The sequence below is a fragment of the Salvia splendens genome, chromosome 21 (assembly GCF_004379255.2).
Source record: "Salvia splendens isolate huo1 chromosome 21, SspV2, whole genome shotgun sequence".
NCBI classification, from domain to species: domain Eukaryota; kingdom Viridiplantae; phylum Streptophyta; class Magnoliopsida; order Lamiales; family Lamiaceae; genus Salvia; species Salvia splendens.
Window position 1 is genome coordinate 9,271,259 of NC_056052.1, and position 25,427 is coordinate 9,296,685.

The 25,427-nt window shown below is 37.1% G+C and overlaps 1 pseudogene; it reads left to right on the forward strand.

Annotated features, from left to right (window-relative positions):
• Window positions 1-1,007: 1,007 nt before the first annotated feature.
• Window positions 1,008-22,756, forward strand: LOC121784183 (annotated as a pseudogene).
• The last annotated feature ends 2,671 nt before the right edge of the window (window positions 22,757-25,427 follow it).

The following is a 25,427-nucleotide window of genomic DNA, read 5'->3' on the forward strand; positions in this document are numbered from 1 at the left end:
CCTCATTCATCCAAACACAAATTTTCATGCTCCCCGCACACAAACATGCTTCAAAGGTTCTCACAATCATGTTCTCATATAATCACACATCATTCACCAATGAATCATTCAAACTTCACACATACTCATTCAAAATCGCATATTCACAATTCTCCTCATACAAAACACACATTCCCACCAGTTAATTACGCGATCTATGATTCCTACACTCACTATATGCATGAGGGAATCAAGAACAAGGTTTCAATGGATAAGATGAAAAAAAGATTTTAGTTATACCTTCTTGAATCAAAAATCAAACGGTAGAAGCAAGTATTGACACGATTCGTCGAGAACTCTTGAAAATCCAACTCCAATGGATGCAAAAAAAAGGATGGAAGGAATTTTGGAGAGGATGAAGAGAGGGAGGAGAGGGAAAAACGTGTGGGAGAGAGGAGAGGAAAAGAGGCATGTATTATAGGGAAAGAAAGAATCAAATCCTAATTAAAATAGGATATGTAGAGATTTGACAAGATATGGTAAGATTTAATTGGATTTTAATTCAAGGAAATAGATAAACAAGATATCAATTAAATCTACAAAAATAATTTCTTCTCCTAATTAATAGGAGATTCCAAAATATCAAGGGATGACCAAGGGGGTCGAAAATCATGTAGAATAAAATAGGGAAAATTTGGTTTGGATTTAATTTGGATAAATATCCAAAACAATTAATTAAATCCAAGAAAGAAAGTATTATTTTCAATAAATAGGAGGGCCGAAAATTCCGATAAAATGGCTAGAATAATTATGCATGATCCCATTTAATTTAATTCACACATTGAAAATTTAATCAAATTATTTCACATAACTGACAACAACTAATTTCACATAATAAACTCAATCACATAGAAATTAAATTTCATAAAATAAATTTCCATTCAACATCCACATCAATAAAATAAAATAAGTCACAAATTTTTGGGGTGTTACACTTGATCTCTTGAGATCAAGAGGGGCTGGAAAGTATGCCTCACGAGCTATTGCAACCGTATCTCAATCTGAGTTTCTACACATATCCGCTTTTTACAGAGTGAGAATTAACATATGAAGTAGTTACCTTTTTCTCTACTTTATTTTAGAATTGAGGCTAGCGCCGGCGCTCTCACTAATTTTAAATTGCTTGATCTCTTGAGATCAAAAGGGGCTGGAAAGTATGCCTCACGAGCTATTGCAACCGTATCTCAATCTGAGTTCAAGGTTGGGGATTCCTATTTATGATCATCAACTTATGTTACCACTTCTTTATTGCATCTCTCATATCTTTTGTTTTTCGTTTAGGTTTTTGATTATTTAGAGGGGACTGTTGCTTGCAACTAAAGAAGGGAAATTATCGATAACTTTGTTGCCGAGTGCCAAACATTTGACCTTGCAAAGGCAAAGATTCTTTGTCACGACCGTCCTTACTAAGGATAGTGAAGACGGGGAAAACGTGACGAGGGGAGGGACTAAGGAGCGGGGAAGAAAATGGGGACACAAATATAAAAAAAACCCAATTAACTTCAAAAAGAAATATTTTAGTTTATTGAAAAGTTAAGCAACGAATTTTAGCCTCAAAATACTTAATGTGATAAAGCAGTATTACATAGTGCAGAAGACTTCTAGAAATTAATTTCAAACACGGCAGCGGAAAAACAAGTATTCAAGATAGTCAAAGAGAGAGGCCTATGTATGAAGACACGACGCATCCGGGCTTACTTAAGGCTCGACTCAACATCCGCCGCAACATCACCGCTCAACCTGCACATAAAAAACATATGCAGGGCTGAGTACTTGATATACTCAGTGGACACATGCCAAAATATTTGATAAAAGTTATGTCATCCATACCATAGTGAACTCGAGTTTTAACATTTTAGAAAAGAAATATCATCGAGTATCACAATAAAAGTTTCATAGTCTGGCCAGGCAAAACAATCTCCCCACTTTCTCCACAACCAATCATTCACATTCTCTTACCATAGTGCGACGAAAGTATGGCCACACTATTCGCCCACGAGACCGGCCGACTAGCAAGGACGGCTCACGATCCCCTCTGTGTACACAGCCTGAGAGGGTTTGTGGCCCTACTCAGACCCGAATTCGTTTATCATAGCCCTATAGCCTAATGGAGCGAACTCACAAACTAGGCATCAGGCACAATCTCAACATAGCCCTATAGCCTAACGGAGCAAGCTCAAACGAACTAGGCATCAGGCAACAATCTCAACATCAAAACAATCACGGCATGACATAACACTTTAAACCACCCTTATAGCTCCACAATCATACTTTGGAAAAATAAAAGAGTTTAGTTAAAGAGAGCCCATCTCGTTCGCTTAACAATTCACAATCCAACTTATGGGAACTCTCGTTCCTCGAGTTCACGAATACAATCACCCTTGTCAACGACAACACAAGTCAGTCTTCCACAACATCATATTACCATGCATGTCCTATCGTTTCTCTCTCATAGTTTTTCTCAATTTACCCAACCCAACGTTCGTCACAAAGATGGAAAAACACACCATAATATATTTCAACGTATCTCACGTGATCACATTATTAAACACGTTCCTTGGGCATACATGCATCATATAATACTTTTAAACTTGAAAATAAGTGTCATTTTATCAAGGCAGAAAACTGGCAGAACTGCGCGACCGTGTTGTAAAAATCACTAAAAATTCACCCGACCTCATATGAAGCTAAATTTTGGTCACAATACAGAAGACACATTCAAGTTCATCCAGACAAAATTTTCACACTGAAATAACGTCTTTTAGTCAGTCAAAACAATAATTAAACTCTCTAGTCGGAACATAAAATTTCTGGCAGCACTGCGCAGTTCATTTGAAAAATTTACCAAAATTTCATCCGATGCCCAATAAGGCTGAAACTTTTACACGACTCAGAAGACACTTCAGATTTTCATCTAGTTTAAGAATAACATCAAACGGATGTCATTTGGTCGGTCAAACAGAATACGAAACTTTCTTGGCGAGAACACAAGTTTCTGGCAGAATTGCGCAGTCAACTTCAAAACTTTATTAATTATTCATTTTTCGACAAAAAGGCTGAAATGCACACGAGACACAGAAAAAACCTTGAAGTTTACTCAGTAAAAATTTCATGTCAAAATTTGATCGTTTGATAGGTCAATTACACATCAGAAACCGCTGTTCGAACGTCACAGATTTCAGGCTCGCAAATTCGAATTTAGGGTTTCTTCTTTACTCATCCAAATACAAATTTTTCATGCTTATAATACACAATCATGCTTAAAAAGGTTCACATAACCATGTTTGCACATAAACTCACATCATTCACCAAAGGTTCAAATCAAACTTCGCATGAACTCATTCAAAACCGCATATTCATCAAAGTTCTCATGCAAACACAAATTCCCACCATTAATTTTGTGATCTATGATTCCTACACTCACTATATGCATGTAGGATTCAAGAATAAGGATTTAAATGGAAAGATTGAGGGAAAGTGAATCAAATATACCTTTCTTGATAAAAACGAATCGGTAGAAACAAGAATTGATGTGATTCGTCGGAAACTCTTGAAAATCAACTCCAACGGATGCAAGAACAAGGATGAATGGAGGATTTTTGGAGAGGATGAAGAGATGGAGGGAGAAAACGTGTGGGAGGGAGAGAGGGAGGAGGAAAAAGGCGTTGAAATAATGGGGCTAGGGTTTGGTTTCTCCCTTTTATATTCTAGGATTAATCCCCCACTTAAATAAACAAATAAAAAAGAAATTGTGGAGTGAAATAGGGAAAAAGGGGCGTGTACTAAAGGGAGTATTTAAAAAAATTAATATTTAAATCCTTAATTACATAGGAATAGGATTTAAATTTGGTAATTTCTTGTAGGAAAAGACTCCCACAAAATAGGTAACAAATAAATTAATCCCACAAGGTAATTGAAAGGTATAAGGGATGAAAATTTAAGGGTCTTAAAGATGGAAAGAATCAAAGTACCAATTAAGTCTACAAAGTAATTTATTCTCCCAATTATAAGAGAAATTCGAAAATTCCAAGGAATGGGGCAAAGGTCGAAAATCATGGAAAATAAATAGGAATATTTTGGTTTTGGATTTAATTTGGCTAAATATCCCAAAACAATTATTTAAATCCAAGAAAGAAGATATTACTTCCAATAAATAGAAATGCCGAAAAGAATTCGAATAAAGTAGCTGGCACAAATATGCATAATCCTATTTAATTAAATCCCCCATAGGAAATCATATCATATTATTCCACATGACTCTCAACCATTAATTTCACATCGTTAACACAACCACATAGAAATCAATTTCCAAAAATGCATTTCCAAATCAACATCCACATTAATAAAATGAAAATAAGCCATCAAATAAAAATAATAATAAAATAAAAAAGTCAAAATTTTACGGGGTGCTACATCCTTCCCCTCTTAACAGAAATTTCGTCCCGAAATTTGGTCGTCTTCCATAAACAATTCGGGGTACTTTTCATTTATCCCATCAGTCCTTGTCGGTTTGCTGCTTCTGCCCTTTATTTCCTTTCAGCGCATACGCCCTAGCTTGCTGTGGGGCCACCTGTCGAATGGGTTGTGGTTGTTGTTGTTGTTCCCTATGTCCCTGCCTATTCCACATTCCTCCTTTGTTGTTATTCAGACACTCTCGAGACATGTGTCCATTTCCACCACAAGTGAAGCATCAGATGCCTCCAGCTCTGCACTCGCCAAAGTGGTACTTGGAGCACCGGTTGCAGTAGGGTGCCTTCTGTTGATTCCCTCTCGGCTGTGGCATGGCTTGTCGGTCATAGTCATGTGTCTGACGGGAAGTAGAATGGTGTCGCTTGTTGTCATAAGGAGCTCGGTTGTCTTCCCACTTCCTCTTGTCTCGATAGTTCGGTTGGGGTGTTGGTGGTGTTGGATTCGCTGCCGTCTCGTCCTTAGGTAGTGCTTCTTCCACATCTAAAGTGCAATTCAAAATTTCGGAGTAAGAGATTCCTCTGCGGCTGGCCACAGCTACCCTTATCTCGTGTCTAAGGCCAGAACAGAATTTTGCGCCCATCTTCTCATTGGTGTCCACTAACTCGGGCGCATATCGGGTCATTTCACAAAGAGCACGGTCGTACTCCATCACCGTCATGTTTCCCTGTTTCAGGGTGTGGATCTCCACTATCTTCGCCCGTCTATAGCTCATGGGAATGTACTTGTCGTACACCTCTTCCTTGAATTCTTCCCATCTGAGCGCCTTGCGGCGAGCAGGGTTCATAGTTCTTCGTTTAGTTTCCCACCAAAAATCGGCAGGCCTAGTCAGTTGATAAGTCACGCAAGCCAGACGTTCCCTATCGGTGCATCCCATGAAGTCAAATATACGCTCGGGGTCGCGTATCCAAGCCTCTGCCTTCGGGGGCTCTCCCAGTCCGTCAAACTTTGGAGGGTTTTCCTTTCGGAAGGCCTTAATGTATTCTCTCTCTTGAGGTTGAGGTGGGGGTGGTGGTGGAGGCGGGGGTTGATTCCCGACACTTCCCTCTGACTGTTCCTCCATGTTGTTCTCCACTTGTGGGCCACGTCTGCTTCTTGGTGGCATTCTGGCCCAAAACACAAGTTAGCATCGTTGTTAGTATTCGTTGTTATCAAAATAATAACTTCCTTGCATTCGTCGCACTCTAACGGTATATTGAGTGTCCTTGTGTGCGGGTTGTTTTATCCGTGCCATTTACGCGAAGACGAAGGTTTTCCATCATATATTTTATCTCGTTATTTGTGATAAATCTACACGCATCACCAAATTTGAGGCCGTCCTAAGGATTCCTATGTTCACATGCTTACGTCGTAGTACTTTCACACTTTCTCACACATAGCACACATTTACAACATCATGTCACTCATGCTCAAGTTCCAACATAACCATACCATAACAATATCATATTCGCACATACAACACATGCTTAGATCATCTTGCCAATCATGTTCATATTCCACATAATCACACTATCACAATATCATATTCACACATATAACACGTGTTTAGATTATCATGCCAATCATGCTCATGTTCCACAACATATCATCACAGTATCATTTTCACACATAACTTTTATTCACATGCGGACACTTGCCAAAACATCCTCATCATATCATCATCAATTTCATACATCAATCTCACATTCTTTCAACAACTTAAACATACCTCACTTTCTTTGGTTGAGCGTGATGCTTCGGATGTTGAGCCTTCGTGACACTTCAAGTCTAGGGGTACTGATCTAGACTTAGACTGAAAGAAGACTCTCGGACCAGAGCGAAAGAACGAAGCTCTGATACCACTTTGTCACGACCGCCCTTACTAAGGATAGTGAAGACGGGGAAAACGTGACGAGGGGAGGGACTAAGGAGCGGGGAAGAAAATGGGGACGCAAATATAAAAAAACCCAATTAACTTCAAAAAGAAATATTTTAGTTTATTGAAAAGTTAAGCAACAGATTTTAGCCTCAAAATACTTAATGTGATAGAGCAGTATTACATAGTGCGGAAGACTTCTAGAAATTAATTTAAAACACGGCAGCGGAAAAACAAGCATTCAAGATAGTCAAAGGGAGACGCCTATGTATGAAGACGCGACGCATCCGGGCTTACTTAAGGCTCGACTTAACATCCACCGCAACATCACCGCTCAACCTGCACATAAAGAAAACATATGCAGGGCTGAGTACTTGATATACTCAGTGGACATACGCCAAAATATTTGATAAAAGTTATGTCATCCATACCATAGTGAACTCGAGTTTTAACATTTTAGAAAAGAAATATCATCGAGTATCACAAAAACAGTTTCATAGCTTTGCCAGGCAAAACAATCTCCCCACTTTCTCCACAACCAATCATTCACATTCTCTTACCATAGTGCGACGAAAGTGTTGCCACACTATTCGCCCACGAGACCGACCGACTAGCAAGGATGGCTCACGATCTCCTCTGTGTACACAACCTGATAGGGTTTGCGGCCCTACTCAGACCCGAATTCGTTTATCATAGCCCTATAGCCTAATGGAGCGAACTCACAAACTAGGCATCAAGCACAATCTCAACATAGCCCTATAGCCTAACGGAGCAAGCTCAAACGAACTAGGCATCAGGCAACAATCTCAACATCAAAACAATCACGGCATGACATAACACTTTAAACCACCCTTATAGCTCCACAATCATACTTTGGAAAGATAAAAGAGTTTAGTTAAAGAAAGCCCACCTCCTTCGCTTAACAATTCACAATCCAACTTATGGCAACTCTCGTTCCTCGAGTTCACGTATACAATCACCCTTGTCAACGACAACACAAGTCAGCCATCCACAAAATCATATTACCATGCATGTCCTATCGTTTCTCTCTCATCGTTTTTCTCAATTTACCCAACCCAACGTTCGTCACAAAGATGGAAAAACACACCATAATATATTTCAACGTATCTCACGTGATCACATCATTAAACACGTTCCTTGGACATACATGCATCATATAATACTTTTAAACTTGAAAATAAGTGTCATTTTATCAAGGCAGAAAACTGGCAGAACTGCGCGACCGTGTTGTAAAAATCACTAAATATTCACCCGCCCTCATATGAAGCTAAATTCTGGTCACAATACAGAAAACACATTCAAGTTCATCCAGACAAATTTTCACACTGAAATAACGTCTTTTAGTCAGTCAAAACAATAATTAAACTCTCTAGTCGGAACATAAAATTTATGGCAGCACTGCGCAGTTCATTTGAAAAATTCACCAAAATTTCATCCGATGCCCAATAAGGCTGAAACTTTTACACGACTTAGAAGACACATCAATTATTCATCTAGTTCAAGAATAACATCAAACGGATGTCATTTGTTCGGTCAAACAGAATACGAAACTTTCTTGGCGAGAACACAAGTTTCTGGCAGAATTGCGCAGTCAACTTCAAAAATTTATTAAATATTCATTTTTCGACAAAAAGGGCTGAAATTCACACGAGACACAGAAAACACCTTGAAGTTTACTCAGTAAAAATTTCATGTCAAAATTCGATCGTTGTATAGGTCAATTACACATCAGAAACCGCTGTTCGAACGTCACAGATTTCAGGCTCACAAATTCGAATTTAGGGTTTCTTCTTTACTCATCCAAATACAAATTTTTCATGCTTATAATACACAATCTTGCTTAAAAAGGTTCTCATAACCATGTTTGCACATAAACTCACATCATTCACCAAAGGTTCAAATCAAACTTCGCATGAACTCATTCAAAACCGCATATTCATCAAAGTTCTCATGCAAACACAAATTCCCACCATTAATTTTGTGATCTATGATTCCTACACTCACTATATGCATGTAGGATTCAAGAATAAGGATTTAAATGGAAAGATTGAGGGAAAGTGAATCAAATATACCTTTCTTGATAAAAACGAATCGGTAGAAACAAGAATTGATGTGATTCGTCGGAAACTCTTGAAAATCAACTCCAACGGATGCAAGAACAAGGATGAATGGAGGATTTTTGGAGAGGATTAAGAGACGGAGGGAGAAAACGTGTGGGAGGGAGAGAGGGAGGAGGAAAAAGGCGTTGAAATAATGGGGCTAGGGTTTGGTTTCTCCCTTTTATATTCTAGGATTAATCCCCCACTTAAATAAACAAATAAAAAAGAAATTGTGGAGTGAAATAGGGAAAAAGGGGCGTGTACTAAAGGGAGTATTTAAAAAAATTAATATTTAAATCCTTAATTAAATAGGAATAAGATTTAAATTTGGTAATTTCTTGTAGGAAAAGACTCCCACAAAATAGGTAACAAATAAATTAATCCCACAAGGTAATTGAAAGGTATAAAGGATGAAAATTTAAGGGTCTTAAAGATGGGAAGAATCAAAGTACCAATTAAGTCTACAAAGTAATTTATTCTTCCAATTATAAGAGAAATTCGAAAATTCCAAGGAATGGGGCAAAGGTCGAAAATCATGGAGAATAAATTGGAATATTTTGGTTTTGGATTTTATTTGGCTAAATATCCCAAAACAATTAATTAAATCCAAGAAAGAAGATATTACTTCCAATAAATAGAAATGCCGAAAAGAATTCGAATAAAGTAGCTGGCACAAATATGCATAATCCTATTTAATTAAATCCCCCCATTGAAAAACATATCATATTATTCCACATGACTCTCAACCATTAATTTCACATCGTTAACACAACCACATAGAAATCGATTTCCAAAAATGTATTTCCAAATCAACATCCACATTAATAAAACGAAAATAAGCCATCAAATAAAAATAATAATAAAATTAAAAAAGTCAAAATTTTACGGGGTGCTACATTCTTAATATTGTGAATATAAGACAGAGAAATGAACCTGAGCTTTTCACGGTAATCTCTATCATTTCTTGTTATTGAGTTCCTTAAGTTTTGTTGTGTTGTTGAATTGTCATTCCTACATTGTTTTTCAATAAAGAGTCATCCACATCGTTATATTTATCAATGTTGTATGTCCACTTATGTTGAGTTTTCCTATCCAAGTTATACTGAAAATTGGTTGATCAGTGTGACCCTTGGTTCAAATACTAGGTGAAGATGTTATTCTGAATGAGTTTAAGATGATTTGGTATCGTGTCTGTTTGTTGTTGTTTAGGTTACTCTGTTTTTAATACATACAGTTTAGTGCTGTTGCGAATTTTGCATCTATCTCAGTTTAATTTTGAGGGAAATCAGTGGTTTGAAAATTTGTTTCTGATGCCTTACACTTGAACTTTAGATTCACATTGGCTAGCTAAACCAATTATTATTTATGTTCTCATTTGCTTTGTCACCTGGAGTCTGGAGTATTTTATTTCAGATAAATTACTGGAATCAGTTTAGGACGATCTAGTATCTTGTCCATTTGATGTTGTTTAGGTTACTCTGTTTTCAATGAATGCAGTTACACCACCATGGCAGATTTTACATATACCTCAGTTTAATTTTGAGGAACATCAGGGGTTTGGTGATTGGATGTTCTCACTTCACACTTGAACTTTAGATTAACATTGGCTAGCTCCACCGAATTAATCCCTCCGTCCGCCAATTAAAGACACATTTTGACTCGGTGCAGGTTTTAAGAAATTGTTTGACTTTATAAAGAAAATGAGTAAAAAAGTTAGTAGAATGTGAGTCTCATTTTTATATATTTATTTTATAGTAGAATGAGAGTGGAATGAGTAAGTGGAGTATAAGGTTACTAAAAGTGGAAAAAAGGTAAATGTGTCTTTAAATGGCGGACACCCCAAAATGGCAAAACGTGTTAGGTTTTGGCAGACAGAGGGGATATTATTTATGATTTCATGTGCTTTGTTGCCTGGAGTCTCGAGTATTTCATTTATGATCATTACCTTGAATTATTACGCTAAGAAAGGGGTACTGCTAAATAAAAGATGTCGATTTTTGTAAAGTGGAGTTATACTAAGCTGTGTGCATACAATGTAATGTTCACTAATAAGAAGTCTAATGAAATTCAGGGGGACGCTCTTGAAACTGAATCAGCTTAGCATATCTGATTCAAATGTTAGGATAACTTGTAGATTCAAATACCAAATGGTAAGCTGGTGAACTGTTAAGTTCTTTTCAGTATTTGTATTCCTAATCACAAGATAGTGATGTGTTTAGGTTAAATTTTGAGTCATCAGTAAGTCTATATAAGGATTCAGATTCATATGGTAATTCTCAATAGAAATGGAGGAAATGTAAACGAAAAACATTCAAGTTGGGTTGTCCATGTTTTTTTCTAAACATCTAGAAAACTTTCACAACAATGATGTGGGATTGGGACATCCTGTGGTAATTTTATGAGTTGGTTTCTTTTGGAATATAACAAGACAATGTTTGAATAATTCGTTCCATGATGTTGTTATCTTGGTCTCTTCTTTAACAGACAGTCTTAGAAATCCAATATCGTACTTTCTAAGCGCTGTTAATGGTCTAACAGATTTTTGCTTGTTCATTTTTGTCACGACCGCCAATACTAGGGGTACAACTAACGAGGCGGCCGTCACCAAGGGACAGTAAAACGACAACATACAAGGATAACATTTTAAAAGAAAACTTAATTAGCTTAAAGGAATAATAATATTTTAGTTAATTAAATGTTCAGCAAATAAAAATTTTTAGTTTAAAGAAACCTAACGTTATAAATCTATTATTAATTAGCAACGACTTATGACAAATGATTTTTCAAAAGAAGCAGCGGAGAAAATATATACATAAAAAAATCCAATTAACTTCTAAAGAAACATTTAGTTTAAATCACGTAAACACCATTTTAAAGTAACATTGTAAATACTCGGCTAAAAACCTAACACAACCAAACATGCTCAAACACAGTACGAAAAAGATTAAAGTCTTGAGACATAGTTCAAAATATAGCAGCGAAAATAAGGTTTAAAGAGAGTCGAGGATAACGCCTACGTATGAAGACACAACGCATCCTAAGTTCTTAGGCCAACTCAACATCCTTCGCAACATCCCGCTCAACCTGCACATAAAGAAAAAGAATATGCAGGGCTGAGTACTTGTTGTACTCAATGGGCTCATGCCGAAAATATTTTATATTAGTTATGTCATCCATACTAGTGATCTCGAGTATTATGTAGTAAGAAATATCACGAGAACACAAAAATATTTCAAGTCTGGCCAGACAATTTATCTCCCCACTTTTCACAGCAATCCATCAATCACAATCATCATATCACAGTGCGACGAAAGTGTGGCCACACTGTTCACCCACGAGACCGGCCGACTAGCAAGGACGGCTCACGATCCCACCAGTGTACACAGATTGATAGGGTTTGCGGCCCTACTCAGACCCGAATTCGTTTCACAACACAGCCCTATAGCCTAACGGAGCAAGCTCAGACGAAGTAGGCATCAGGCAACAATCTCATAAACAAAAACAACATGACATGACATAACAAGTTAAACCACCCTAACGTCACATATTATTTTCAGAAAATAAAGAGATTTGAAAAGAAAGCCCACCTCGTTCGCTTAACAATTCAAAATCCAACTTATGGTAACTCTCGTTCCTCGAGCTCACATATACACAATCACCCTTGTGAACGACAACACAATCAGCCTTCCATAAGTTTATATTATCATGTAGTCAAATCAATAATTAAACTCTCTGGTCGGAACACAAAAATTCTGGCAGCACTGCGCAGTTAAATTGGAAAAATCACCAAACATTCATCTGATGCCCAATAAGGCTGAAACTTTTACGCGACTCAGAAGACACTACAAATTCTCATCTAGTTCATGAATCACATCAAACAGAGGTCATTTGGTCGTCAAACAGAATGCAAAACTTTCTGGGCGAGAACACAAGTTTCTGGCAGAATTGCGCAGTCAACTTAAAAAATTATAACAAATTCACTTTTCAACAAAAAGGGTTGAAATTCACACGAGACACAGAAAACACCTTGAAGTTTACCCAGTAAAAATTTCATGTCAAAATTCGATCGTTTGATAGGTCAATTACACATCAGAAACCACTGTTCGAACGTCACAGATTTCAGGCTCACAAATTCGAATTTAGGGTTTCTTCTTCATTCATCCAAATACAAATTTTCCATGCTTATAACACACAATCATGCTTAAAAAGGTTATCATAATCATGCTTGTACATAAACTCACATCATTCACCAAAGATTCAAATCAAACTTCACATAAACTCATTCAAAATCGCATAATCATCAAAGTTCTCATGCAAACACAAATTCCCACCGATTAATTTGCGATCTATGATTCCTACACTCACTATATGCATGTATGATTCAAGAACAAGGATTAAATGGAAAGATTGAGGGAAAGTGAATCAAATATATCTTTCTTGATAAAAATGAATCGGTAGAAATAAGAATTGGTGTGATTTGTCGGAAACTCTTGAAAATCAACTCCAACGGATGCAAGAACAAGGATGAATGGAGGATTTTTTTGGAGAGAATATGGAGAGGGGGAGAAGAGGCGTGTGAGAGAGAGGGAGAGAGGGGGTGGACGGCTAGGGTAGGAAGAAAATGGGGGCTAGGGTTTAGTTTAGGTTATTTTATATCTCTAGGTTAATTCCAAAATTTAATTAATTGTGTGGGAATAAAATAGAGGTCAATAATTAAAATTCCCACAATTAAAGAAGCATAATTTTTGAAAATTATGGCTGGGAATTAACAAGGAATTATTTGGTATTTACTTGGAGAGAAATAGATCCACAATTTAGGAAATAAAACAATGAATATTCCATAAACAAGGGAACAAAATAAATTAAATCTCCAAGTAGGAAAAATGGGGTAAGGGCCAAAAATTTAAGGGGATATGCACAAGGAAATTATTTAAATCCCCAATTAAATAGAATAGGATTTAAATTTGGTAATTTCTTTATGGGAAAAGACTCTCATATAATAGGTAACAAATAAATAAATTTCCACAAGGAAAAATAAGAGCATGGGCGTGTGATATATGTGAGGGAAAAATAAGTAGACATAGGTATTAATTTGAATAAAATGGGTCTCACAAAAAGGAAACAATTAAATTCTCCTCTACAAAATAATGAGGGACCGAAAATTTGGCTTAATTAGCCAAGGAATTATTTCAACTCTTTATTGTATTGGGTGAAGAAATAAAATGTGATATGATTTAATTGGATTTAATTCAAAAGAAGGGAGTCAACAAGGCACCAATTAAATCAAAGAAAATAATTCATCCTCCTATTTTAAATAGAGCATTTTTGAAACTCCTAAGGATGGTAGGCTAGAGTTCGAATTTCATGTAGTACAATTTAGGGATCATTTGGTTTGGATTTAATTTGGATGAATATATCAAAACAATTAATTAAATCCAAGAATGTAATACTATTTCCAGTAATTAGGAAGGGCCGAAAATTCTAAAGAATTGGCTAGAAAAAAAAATATATGCATGATCCTATTTAATTTATTCCCGACATTGAAAAATATAAAATATCAAATACTTCACTCCACATTACCCACGACATTTTTTTTCACAAAATTCACTTAATCGCATAAACACAAAAGTTTCATAATTGGAACTTAAAAAAAATATACATATTAATAGAGTCACAAAATTTTTGGGATGTTACATCCTTCCCCTCTAAACAGAAATTTCGTCCCGAAATTTGATCGTCTCACATAAACATCTCGGGAACCTTTTTTTCATTTTATCTTCTAACTCCCATGTGGCTTCCTCGGGACCATGGTGCTTCCACAACTCCTTCACGGACGCTATCGATTTGTTTCGTAACTCTTGTACCTCCCGATCTAGGATTGCTTCGGGCCTTTCCTCGTAGCTCATGTCGGGGGTTAGGATCACTTCCTCTTGGTGAATCACATGTTTGGGGTCGAACACGTACTTGCGCAACTGCGACACATGGAACACGTTGTGCACGTTCCCAAACCTGGGAGGTAACGCCAATCGATACGCTACAGGACCTACTTTGTCGATAATTTTGTACGGTCCTACGAAACGCGGTTTCATCTCGCCTTTCACTCCAAACCTCACAACTCCTCTCGTCAGGGATACTTTCAAGAACACTTTTTCACCAACGTCGAATTTGATTTCCGTTCACGCACGTCAGCATACGACTTCTGCCTATCTTGAGCTTCCTTGATCCTTGCGCGGATTTGATGCACAATTTCGGTCATCTCCTTTATAGCGTCGGGTCCTAACATCTTCCTCTCGCCAACTTCATCCCAATAAAGTGGGGATTGACACTTCCTGCCATACAAGGCTTCATACGGAGCCATATCGATCGTCGCTTGATAGCTATTGTTGTAGGCGAATTCAACCAATGGTAGAACAGTTTCCCAACTTTCCCCTCGATCTAGGACAATGGCTCGCAACATATCCTCAAGCGTCTGAATCATCCTCTCTGACTGCCTGTCCGATTGCGGGTGATAAGCAGTGCTGAAGTTCAGTTGTGTGCCCAATTCTCGTTGCAAACTCATCCAAAACTTTGAGGTGAACTTCATATCGCGGTCGGACACAATGGTCTTTGGCACTCCATACAAACATACTATCTCACTCCATGGAGATGATGTCTCCAAATTTTCAGTACATGCACTACTGTTGCTAGCTCCAAGTCGTGAGTCGGAAAATTCAATTCATTCGGTCTCAACTGTCGGGAAGCGTATGCTATCACTTTCCCATCTTGCATCAACACGCATCCAAGTCCTACTTTCGATGCATCAGTATAGAAGGCGAAGTTCTTGTCGGCTGCCGGTACAGCTAGAACAAGTGCTGTAGTCAACTTCTCTTTCAACAGTTGTAAACTCACCTCGCGCTCTGGCGTCCAAACCACTGATTCCTTTCTTCAACAGTTGTGTAATTGGTGTTGCGATTTTAGATAATCCCTCGATGAAGAGTCGATAGTATCCCACAAATCCCAAGAAACTGCGGATTTCACTCGGCGTTTTCGGCGATTTCCAATTTTGCATGGCCTCGACCTTGGATGGGTCTACTTGAATCCCATTTGCCGTCACAATATGACCAAGAAAGTTCACTCGAGTGAACCAAAACTCACACTTACTGAACTTGGCATAAAGTTTCTCCTTTCGTAACGTTTCCAACACAGTTTGCAGATGTCATCCATGTTCCTCCTCGTTCTTCGAGTATACTAAAACATCTTCGATGAAGACTAACACAAACTTGTCAAGATACTCGTGGAAAACTCGGTTCATCAAGTTCATGAAAATGGCTAGGGCGTTCGTCAGCCCAAATGGCATCACGACGAATTCATAATGGCCATAACGAGTGCGAAAAGCAGTCTTAGGCACATCCTCGCGTCGGACCTTTAGTTGATGATATCTTGACCTCAAGTCCATTTTCGAAAATACGCCAGCTCCTCGAAGTTGGTCAAACAAATCATCAATCCTCGGTAGTGGGTATTTATTCTTCAAGGTCATCTTGTTGAGCTCACGATAGTCGATGCACATCCTCATCGTTCCATCCTTTTTCTTAACGAACAACACTGACGCTCCCCACGGTGACACACTAGGTTGAATAAAACCTAAGTCTAACAGTTCTTGCAGCTGAATCATCAATTCTGCCAACTCTTTAGGGGCCATTCGGTATGGCGCCTTTGATACTGGCGCAGACCCTGGCTCCAAAATAATGGTGAACTCTAATTGTCTCGGGTGGCGGTCCAAGCAAAGCTTCGGGAAACACATTGAAAAAATCCCATACGACTGCCACGTCTTCCACTCTCAAATCCTTCTTATCATCGTGGTTGCTTGCAATGCGGAGATTATGGAGGTTCGTCGGTTCATGGAGATCCCATATAAGATAGTCGGCTCTTTGTCTAGGGCTTGAAAAGAAATATGTCTCTCTTTACAGTAAATCGTTGCATGGTTCTCGGTAAGCCAATCCATTCCCAAAATTATGTCTACGTTCTCCCAAGGTATAACGTGCAACAGTTGAGCCATTACTCCTAATCCTCATAACATAAACTCTATGTTCGAGCAAGTTCGGACAATATCAATCACACTTCCACCAGGTGAAGACAACCTCAAACCCAATTCAACCTGTCTACAAACACGTCCGCATAAAGTGCATTCGAAAAGCTCAACCTCACCCATTCCTCCAAGTGTAGCTTTTAAGAACTCGAAAATTGATCAAGCAGTCTTACTTGGATATGAACTGATTTCAAAATTGTAGCTACACTGCTGAAAGTGTCTTAAGCAGAAATGGCTGCAGAATTAATCAAGAAAATAACATCTCTAGCTCGACTCTTTCGGGTCTCACTAACTTGCAACAATTGGTTATGATCATCTCCACGGAGCTTGAAAGAACATAAGATAGATCATGAATATAGGGTGGAATCGAATTAAATCTCAAGTCTCGTAGTAGGCTACGAAGGTCAAAGGAACTTTTGAAAGAAAATCTAGTGGATTGAATTCGTTAAGGCTAGGTACAAAATGTAGGCCTTAACTTTGTTTTGTAAAAAGAAAAGTTATAATATGGAAATGATATATATAGTGGAACAGAACCAACAGAATTTCACTCTGTAAGAGAGATCTTGAACAGACATGGTTACAAAATGAAAGGCTGAAAAAAAATAGTTCGAAGAAGAATATCCCATAGAAAACATGTCTGCGAAACGTGAACATGTTGAAGGACATAACTGCAAGCAGCCTTAGAAATGAAGTTTAATAGCAAAGGCTCACAAGGTCAAAATATTGTTCGTAAATAATAGGTCAAGGAAGACTACAATCAATTCAAGTGTCCAAAGTTATAAAGGCAACACCACTTTCCAAGAACTGAAAGTTAGTTATGACTCATTGGATGAAAAGAAATAATAAGCGTTACTTGCAAAGAGTGAGTGAAACAAGATGTTAAATAGACAAGGGCTCACGATTATTTGAAAGGTCCTGAAAGACAACTTCTTAGAATCTAAGTAAGAACTGTTGATTAGAATAGTTTGTTCTAGCTATTAAATTCGCACCACCTCGTTCATCGTTCGCAAGCCGAGGCTGGTAACATCGCTATAAGAACTGCGGATTCCACGCTGAGATTCTTCGTGTCAATGCCACTAATAATGATAGTCGGAATCCATACCTTCATAATATTTTCCGCACGTCATAAAAAAACCTTCTCTTAAAATATCGTAACTATACTCGCGCTCTCAACGTGCTATAACAGGCGTTTTCGTCACATCGCCACTTTTGCCATAAGAATGAGTTTACATATTAGATCACAAGTATGATCTCTCCTCGTCGTAGGATTAAGTCATTTAGCATCTCCTCTTGAAGTCATCATTGTATGTAATGTCTCTTTGTATTCTCTTTATTCTTATCGTTCAGGAAAACGATAGTGGATTTGTAACTATCCAAAGGAGTTCGCATTCGTACCACATATTTCCATTTATCTTATCACTCAGAAAAGTGATATTGCAGTTGTAACAACTAAGTTCGATATCGTTCGATCAAACAGACATCTTGGGCATTCTATGTTTGCATACAAAGTTCATAGCATCATACTTCCTTCTATCAACACTTTCATAAAATACCTCACACTTTAACGTTCATAATTCATCACTTAAAACATGATTCACATACCAAAAGATTCAACATGCATAAACGTATATCATCATGCATAACTACGTCATATTCCTCATTCACAACTCGCTCTTTTCACAAACATCAGAAAATACTTCTCAATTTGAAAACAATCCCTCATGGAAAGATTTTACTTCATTGCTCATGTAAACATTTTTCTCCTCTTTCATTCTCAAAATTTTCTCAAAACATCTTTTATCTCATTGTTGTTTGTGATGGTTCCTAAGCTCGTCACGCATTTTCAAGTTTAATATTATCTTATGGCTTCATATCTCCACATTCTAACGTCGTATTATTTTCGCACGTGATACACATTCACAACATCACAAAATTCATGCTCACGTCTTATCTTTTTCACCCATTTGACATATACTTGTGTCATTATACAGATTTTGTTCATGTCACACGTAATCATACCATATCAATATCATGTCCGTACATACAACACGTGCTTAAATCATCTTGTCAATTCATGCTCATATTTCACATATTCATACTATCATAATATCGCTTTCACACATGTAATGGGTGTTTAGATCATCATGTCAATCATGCTCACATTCGACTTATGTATGTCATCACATCATTTATACTCAAATTACAACATGACAATAACATTACATCATCACATAATTCCATGCTAATGCATTCTTTTGCCCAAACGTCCTCATCATATCATCAATCATATACATCGTTCTCATATTTCATCAACAACTTAAAACATACCTCACTTTCCTTGGTTGAGCGTGATGCTTGGATGTTGAGCCTTCGTGACACTTCTAGTCAATAAGGGTTCACTAATCCAGACTTAAAGTGAAAGAAGACTCTCGGACTAGAGCGAAAGAACAAAGCTCTGATACCACTCTGTCACGATCGCCCATACTAGGGGTACAACTAACGAGGCGGCCGTGACCAAGCTTAATTAGCTTAAAGGAATAACAATATTTTAGTTCATTTTAAAAGAAAACTTAATTAGCTTAAAGGAATAACAATAGTTTAGTTCATTAAAAGTTCAACAAATAAAAATTTTTAGTTTAAAGAAACCTAATGTTATAAATCTATTATTAATTAGCAACGACTTATGACAAATGATTTTTCAAAAGAAGCAGCGGAGAAAATATATATATAAAAAAACTCAATTAACTTCTAAAGAAACATTTAGTTTAAATCACGTAAACACCATTTTAAAGTAAGATTGTAAATACTCGGTTAAAAACCTAACACAACCAAACATGCTCAAACATAGTACGAAAAAGATTAAAGTCTTGAGACATAGTTCAAAATATAACAACGAAAATAAGGTTTAAAGAGAGTCGAGGATAACGCCTATGTATGAAGACACAACGCATCCTAAGCTCTTAGGCCAACTCAACATCCTCCGCAACATCCCGCTCAACCTGCACATAAAGAAAAAGAATATGCAGGGTTGAGTACTTGTTGTACTCAATGGGCTCATGCCGAAAACATTTTATATTAGTTATGTGATCCATACCAGTGATCTCGAGTTTTATGTAGTAAGAAATATCACGAGAACACAAAAACATTTCAAGTCTGGCCAGAAAATTTATCTCCCCACTTTTCCTATCAATCCATCAATCACAATCATCATATCACAGTGCGACGAAAGTGTGGTCACACTGTTCGCCCATGAGACCGGCCGACTAGCAAGGATGGCTCACGATCGCACCAGTGTACACAGCCTGATAGGGTTTCCGGCCCTACTCAGACCCGAATTCGTTTCACAACACAGCCCTATAGCCTAACGGAGCAAGCTCAGACGAACTAGGCATCAAGCAACAATCTCATAAACAAAAACAACATGGCATGACATAACAAGTTAAACCACCCTTGTAACGCCACATAGTATTTTCGGAAAATAAAGAGATTTGAAAAGAAAGTCCACCTCGTTCGCTTAACAATTCAAAATCCAACTTATGGCAACTCTCTTTCCTCGAGCTCACGTATACACAATCACCCTTTTCAATGACAACACAATCAGCCTTCCATAAGTTTATTTTATCATGCATGTCCTATCGTTTCTCTCTCATCGTTTTTCTCAATTTACCCAACCCAACATTCGTCACAAAGATGGAAAACACACCATAATATATTTCAACGTATAACACGTGATCACACCATTAAACACGTTCCTTTGACATACATGCATCATATAGTACTTTGGAACTTGAAAATAAATAGCATTTTATCAAAGCAGAAACTGCAGAACTGCGCGACCGTTTTGTAAAATTCACTAAAATTCCATCCGACCTCGCGTGAAGCTAAATTTTGGTCACAACACAGAAGACACATTGAAGTTCGTCCAGAATAATTTTCACACAGAAATCACGTCGTTTATTTAGTGAAATCAATAATTAAACTCTCTGGTCGGAACATAAAAATCCTGGCAGCACTGCGCAGTTAAATTGGAAAATTCACCAAACATTCATCCAATACCCAATAAGGCTGTAACTTTTACACGACTTAGAAGACACTTCAAATCTTCATTTAGTTCAAGAATCACATCAAATGGATGTCATTTTATCGGTCAAACAGAATAAGAAACTTTCTGGGAGAGAACACAAGTTTCTGGCAGAATTGCGCAGTCAACTTCAAAAATTAATTAAAATTTCATTTTTCGACAAAAGGGCTGAAATCCACACGAGACACAGAAAACACCTTGAAGTTTAATCGGTAAAAATTTCATGTCAAAATTCGATCGTTTGATGGGTCAATTACACATCAGAAACCGCTGTTCAAACGTCACAGATTTCAGGCTCATAAATTCGAATTTAGGGTTTCTTCTTCATTCATCCAAATACAAATTTTTCATGCTTATAACACACAATCATGCTTAAAAAGGTTCTCATAATCATGCTTGCACATAAACTCACATCATTCACCAAAGATTCAAATCAAACTTCACATAAACTCATTCAAAATCGCATAATCATCAAAGTTCTCATGCAAACACAAATTCTCACCGATTAATTTGCGATCTATGATTCCTACACTCACTATATGCATGTAGGATTCAAGAACAAGGATTGAATGGAAAGATTAAGGGAAAGTGAATCAAATATACCTTTCTTGATAAAAACGAATCGGTAGAAACAAGAATTGGTGCGATTTGTCGGAAACTCTTGAAAGTCAACTCCAATGGATGCAAGAACAAGGATGAATGGAGGATTTTTTTTGGAGAGTATATGGAGAGTGAGAGAAGAGGCGTGTGAGAGAGGGAGAGAGGGGGTGGACGGCTAGGGTAGGAAGAAAATGGGGGCTAGGGTTTAGTTTAGGTTATTTTATAGCTCTAGGTTAATTCCAAAATTTAATTAATTGTGGGGGAATAAAATAGAGGTCAATAATTAAAATTCCCACAATTAAAGAAGCATAATTTTTGAAAATTATGGCTGGGAATTAACAAGGAATTATTTGGTATTTACTTGGAGAGAAATAGATCCACAATTTAGGAAATAAAACAATGAATATTCCATAAACTAGGGAACAAAATAAATTAAATCTCCAAGTAGGAAAAATGGGGTAAGGACCGAAAATTTAAGGGGATATGCACAAGGAAATTATTTAAATCCTCAATTAAATAGAATAGGATTTAAATTTGGTAATTTCTTTATGGGAAAAGACTCCCATATAATAGGTAACAAATAAATAAATTTACACAAGGAAAAATAAGAGCATGGGCGTGTGATATAGGTGAGAATTAAAAGGAAATATTCACATTCCCAATTAAGTAGACATAGGTATTAATTTGAATAAAAAGGGTCTCACAAAAAGGAAACAATTAAATTCTCCTCTACAAAATAATGAGGGACCGAAAATTTGGCCTAATTAGCCAAGGAATTATTTCAACTCTTTATTTAATTGGGTGAAGAAATAAAATGTGACATGATTTAATTGGATTTAATTCAAAAGAAGGGAGTCAACAATGCACCAATTAAATCAGAGAAAATAATTCATCCTCCTATTTTAAATAGAGGATTTTTGAAACTCCCAATGATGGTAGGCTAGAGTTCGAATTCCATGTAGTACAATTTATGGATTATTTGGTTTGGATTTAATTTGGATGAATATCCCAAAACAATTAGGTAAATCCAAGAATGTAATACTATTTCCAGTAATTAGGAAGGGCCGAAAATTCCAAAGAATTGGCTAGAAAAAAAATATATATGCATGATCCTATTTAATTTATTCCCGACATTGAAAAATATAAAATATCAAATACTTCACTCCACATCACCCACGACATTTTTTTTCACAAAATTCACTTAATCGCATAAACACTAAAGTTTCATAATTGGAACTTCAAATAAATATACATATAGAAAGAGTCACAAAATTTTTGGGATGTTACAATTTTGTTTTTTTCTCTTTCGCCGGCTCATCGAGGAATGCGAGTCACGTATGGAAGATAAGCCTGAAGAGCTTGTAGAGACCATCTCTAGGATATTGCCACCTCATCCGTCTCAGGTGGATGAAGCAAACGAGGAAGCTGCTGTGGGGGAAGAAGAAGAGACCGAGCCTGAACAGGCTGCTGAAGGGGATGGGGAAACGCAAGAAGAAGAGAAGAGACCGAGCCTTAACCATACTACATAGTATACTTCTTTTACCACCTCTGCTTAATTTCTTTAGAGCATTAGCCATGAATTCTAGTTAGTATAAGAAGGAAGATGGTAGTGTGAAATTTTGCACATTGACTGAACTCTCAAAAGCCAATTACTACATCAATGTCAAGTTATTTTTTTGTGCTTTTGCAAAGCTAGTGATTTCTCTTTTCTAAGTTTTGCACAATAATAATTATACTACAAAAAGAAAATATCTCATATTTGTCCCACTCTTGCTACAAATTTGATTTCATTTTAGGTTACTTTGGGTTTCGGGCTAGACGGACCAAATTGTGTTGATTAGGCCCGTAGGCGTAGCCCGAATGAAGCGCAATTAGTTGTATCTTGTTCTTGTTTCATTTTTAAGAAATCCATCTATCACATCCTTTTTGCCCATAAAAGGTATCCTGAATTAATGCTACTCATAAATCTTATCCCTGCAATGACACCTCACAAAAATCATGTTGCAAAAGAGAGTTAAAAAAGAAAAAGCGGAGGGGTTGCGGTTGCGGTCGCGAAAAGTATGTTAAGAAAATAAAATCATTTTTTGTATTTGTTGATGAATATATACAAAATGCATTTTTTCCAATAATAAATTAAACAATCAAAACATACCCCCAAATCCAAAACCCTCATCCGCCGCCGCGACCGCGACCGCAACCCCTCCGCTCCGGCGACTGCAGCCATCATCACAAATCTGGTCGACCAAATCACAGCTCATAATATACTGAAACAAGTTTTAGCTCTCAAAGTAGTGAGCATCCTATCGATGAAAATGTATGTATAGAGAGTTTCTACACATTTATGCTTTTTACAGAGTGAGAATTAACATATGAAGCAGTTAGCTTTTTCTCTACTTTATTTTATAATTGAGGCTAGCGCCGGCGCTCTCACTAATTTTGAATTGCTTGATCTCTTGAGGTCAAGAGGGGCTGGAAAGTATGCCTCATGAGCTATTGCAACCGTATCTCAATCTGAGTTCAAGGTTGGGGATTCGTATTTATGATCATCAAATTATGTTACCACTTCTTTATTGCATCTCTCATATCTTTTGTTTTTCGTTTTGGTTTTTGATTATTTAGAGGGGACTGTTGATTGCAATCAAACAAGGGAAATTATCGATAACTTTGTTGCCGAGTGCCAAAAGTTTGACCTTGCAAAGGCAGAGATTCTTAATATTGTGAATATAAGACCAAGAAATGAACCTGAGCTTTTCCCGGTAATCTCTATCATTTCTTGTTATTGAGTTCCTTATGTTTTGTTGCGTTGTTGAATTGTCATTCCTACATTGTTTTTCAATAAAGAGCCATCCACATCATTATATTTTTCAATGTTGTATGTCCACTTATGTTGGGTTTTCCTATTCAAGTTATACAGAAAATTGGTTGATCAGTGTGACCCTTGGTTCAAATACTAGGTGAAGATGTTATTCTGAATGAGTTTAAGATGATTTGGTATCGTGTCTGTTTGTTGTTGTGTATGTTACTCTGTTTTCACTACATACAATTTAGTGTTGTTGCGGATTTTGCATCTATCTCGGTTTAATTTTGAGGGAAGTAAGTGGTTTGGAAATTTGTTTCTGATGCCTTACACTTGAACTTTAGATTAACATTGGCTAGCTCCACCGAATTAATCCCTCCGTCCGCCAATTAAAGACACATTTTGACTCGGTGCGGGTTTTAAGAAATTGTTTGACTTTATAAAGAAAATGAGTAAAAAGGTTAGTGGAATGTGAGTGTCATTTTTATATATTTATTTTATAGTAGAATGAGAGTGGAATGAGTAAGTGGAGTATAAGGTAACTAAAAGTAAAAAAAAGGTAAATGTGTCTTTAAATGGCAGACACCCCAAAATGGCAAAACGTGTTAGGTTTTGGCATACGGAGGGGATATTATTTATTATTTCATGTGCTTTGTTGCCTAGAGTCTCGAGTATTTCATTTATGATCATTACCTAGAATTATTACGCTAAGAAAGGGGTATTGCTAAATAAAAGATGTCGACTTTTGTAAAGTGGAGTTATACTCAGCTGTGTGCATACAATGTAATGTTCACTAATAAGCAGTCTAATGAAATTCAGGGGGGGCGCTCTTGAAACCGAATCAGCTTAGCATATCTGATTCAAAAGTTAGGATAACTTGTAGATTCATATACCAAATGGTATGCTGGTGAACTGTTAAGTTCTTTTCAGTATTTGTATTCCTGATCACAAGATAGTGATGTGTTTTTCCATCTTTGTGACGAACGTTGGGTTGGGTAAATTGAGAAAAACAATGAGAGAGAAACGTTAGGACATGCATAGTAATATGATTTTGTGGAAGGCTGACTTGTGTTGTCGTTGACAATGGTGATTGTGTATTCGTGAACTCGAGGAACGAGAGTTGCCATAAGTTGGATTGTGAATTGTTAAGCGAACGAGGTGGGCTTTCTTTTCAAATCTCTTTATTTTTCCGAAAATACTATGTGGCTATAAGGGTGGTTTAACTTGTTATGTCATGCCATGTTGTTTTTGTTTATGAGATTGTTGCCTGATGCCTTGTTCGTCTGAGCTTTCTCCGTTAGGCTATAGGGCTGTGTTGTGAAACGAATTCGAGTCTGAGTAGGGCCGCAAACCCTATCAGGCTGTGTATACTGGTGGGATCGTGAGCCGTCCTTGCTAGTCGA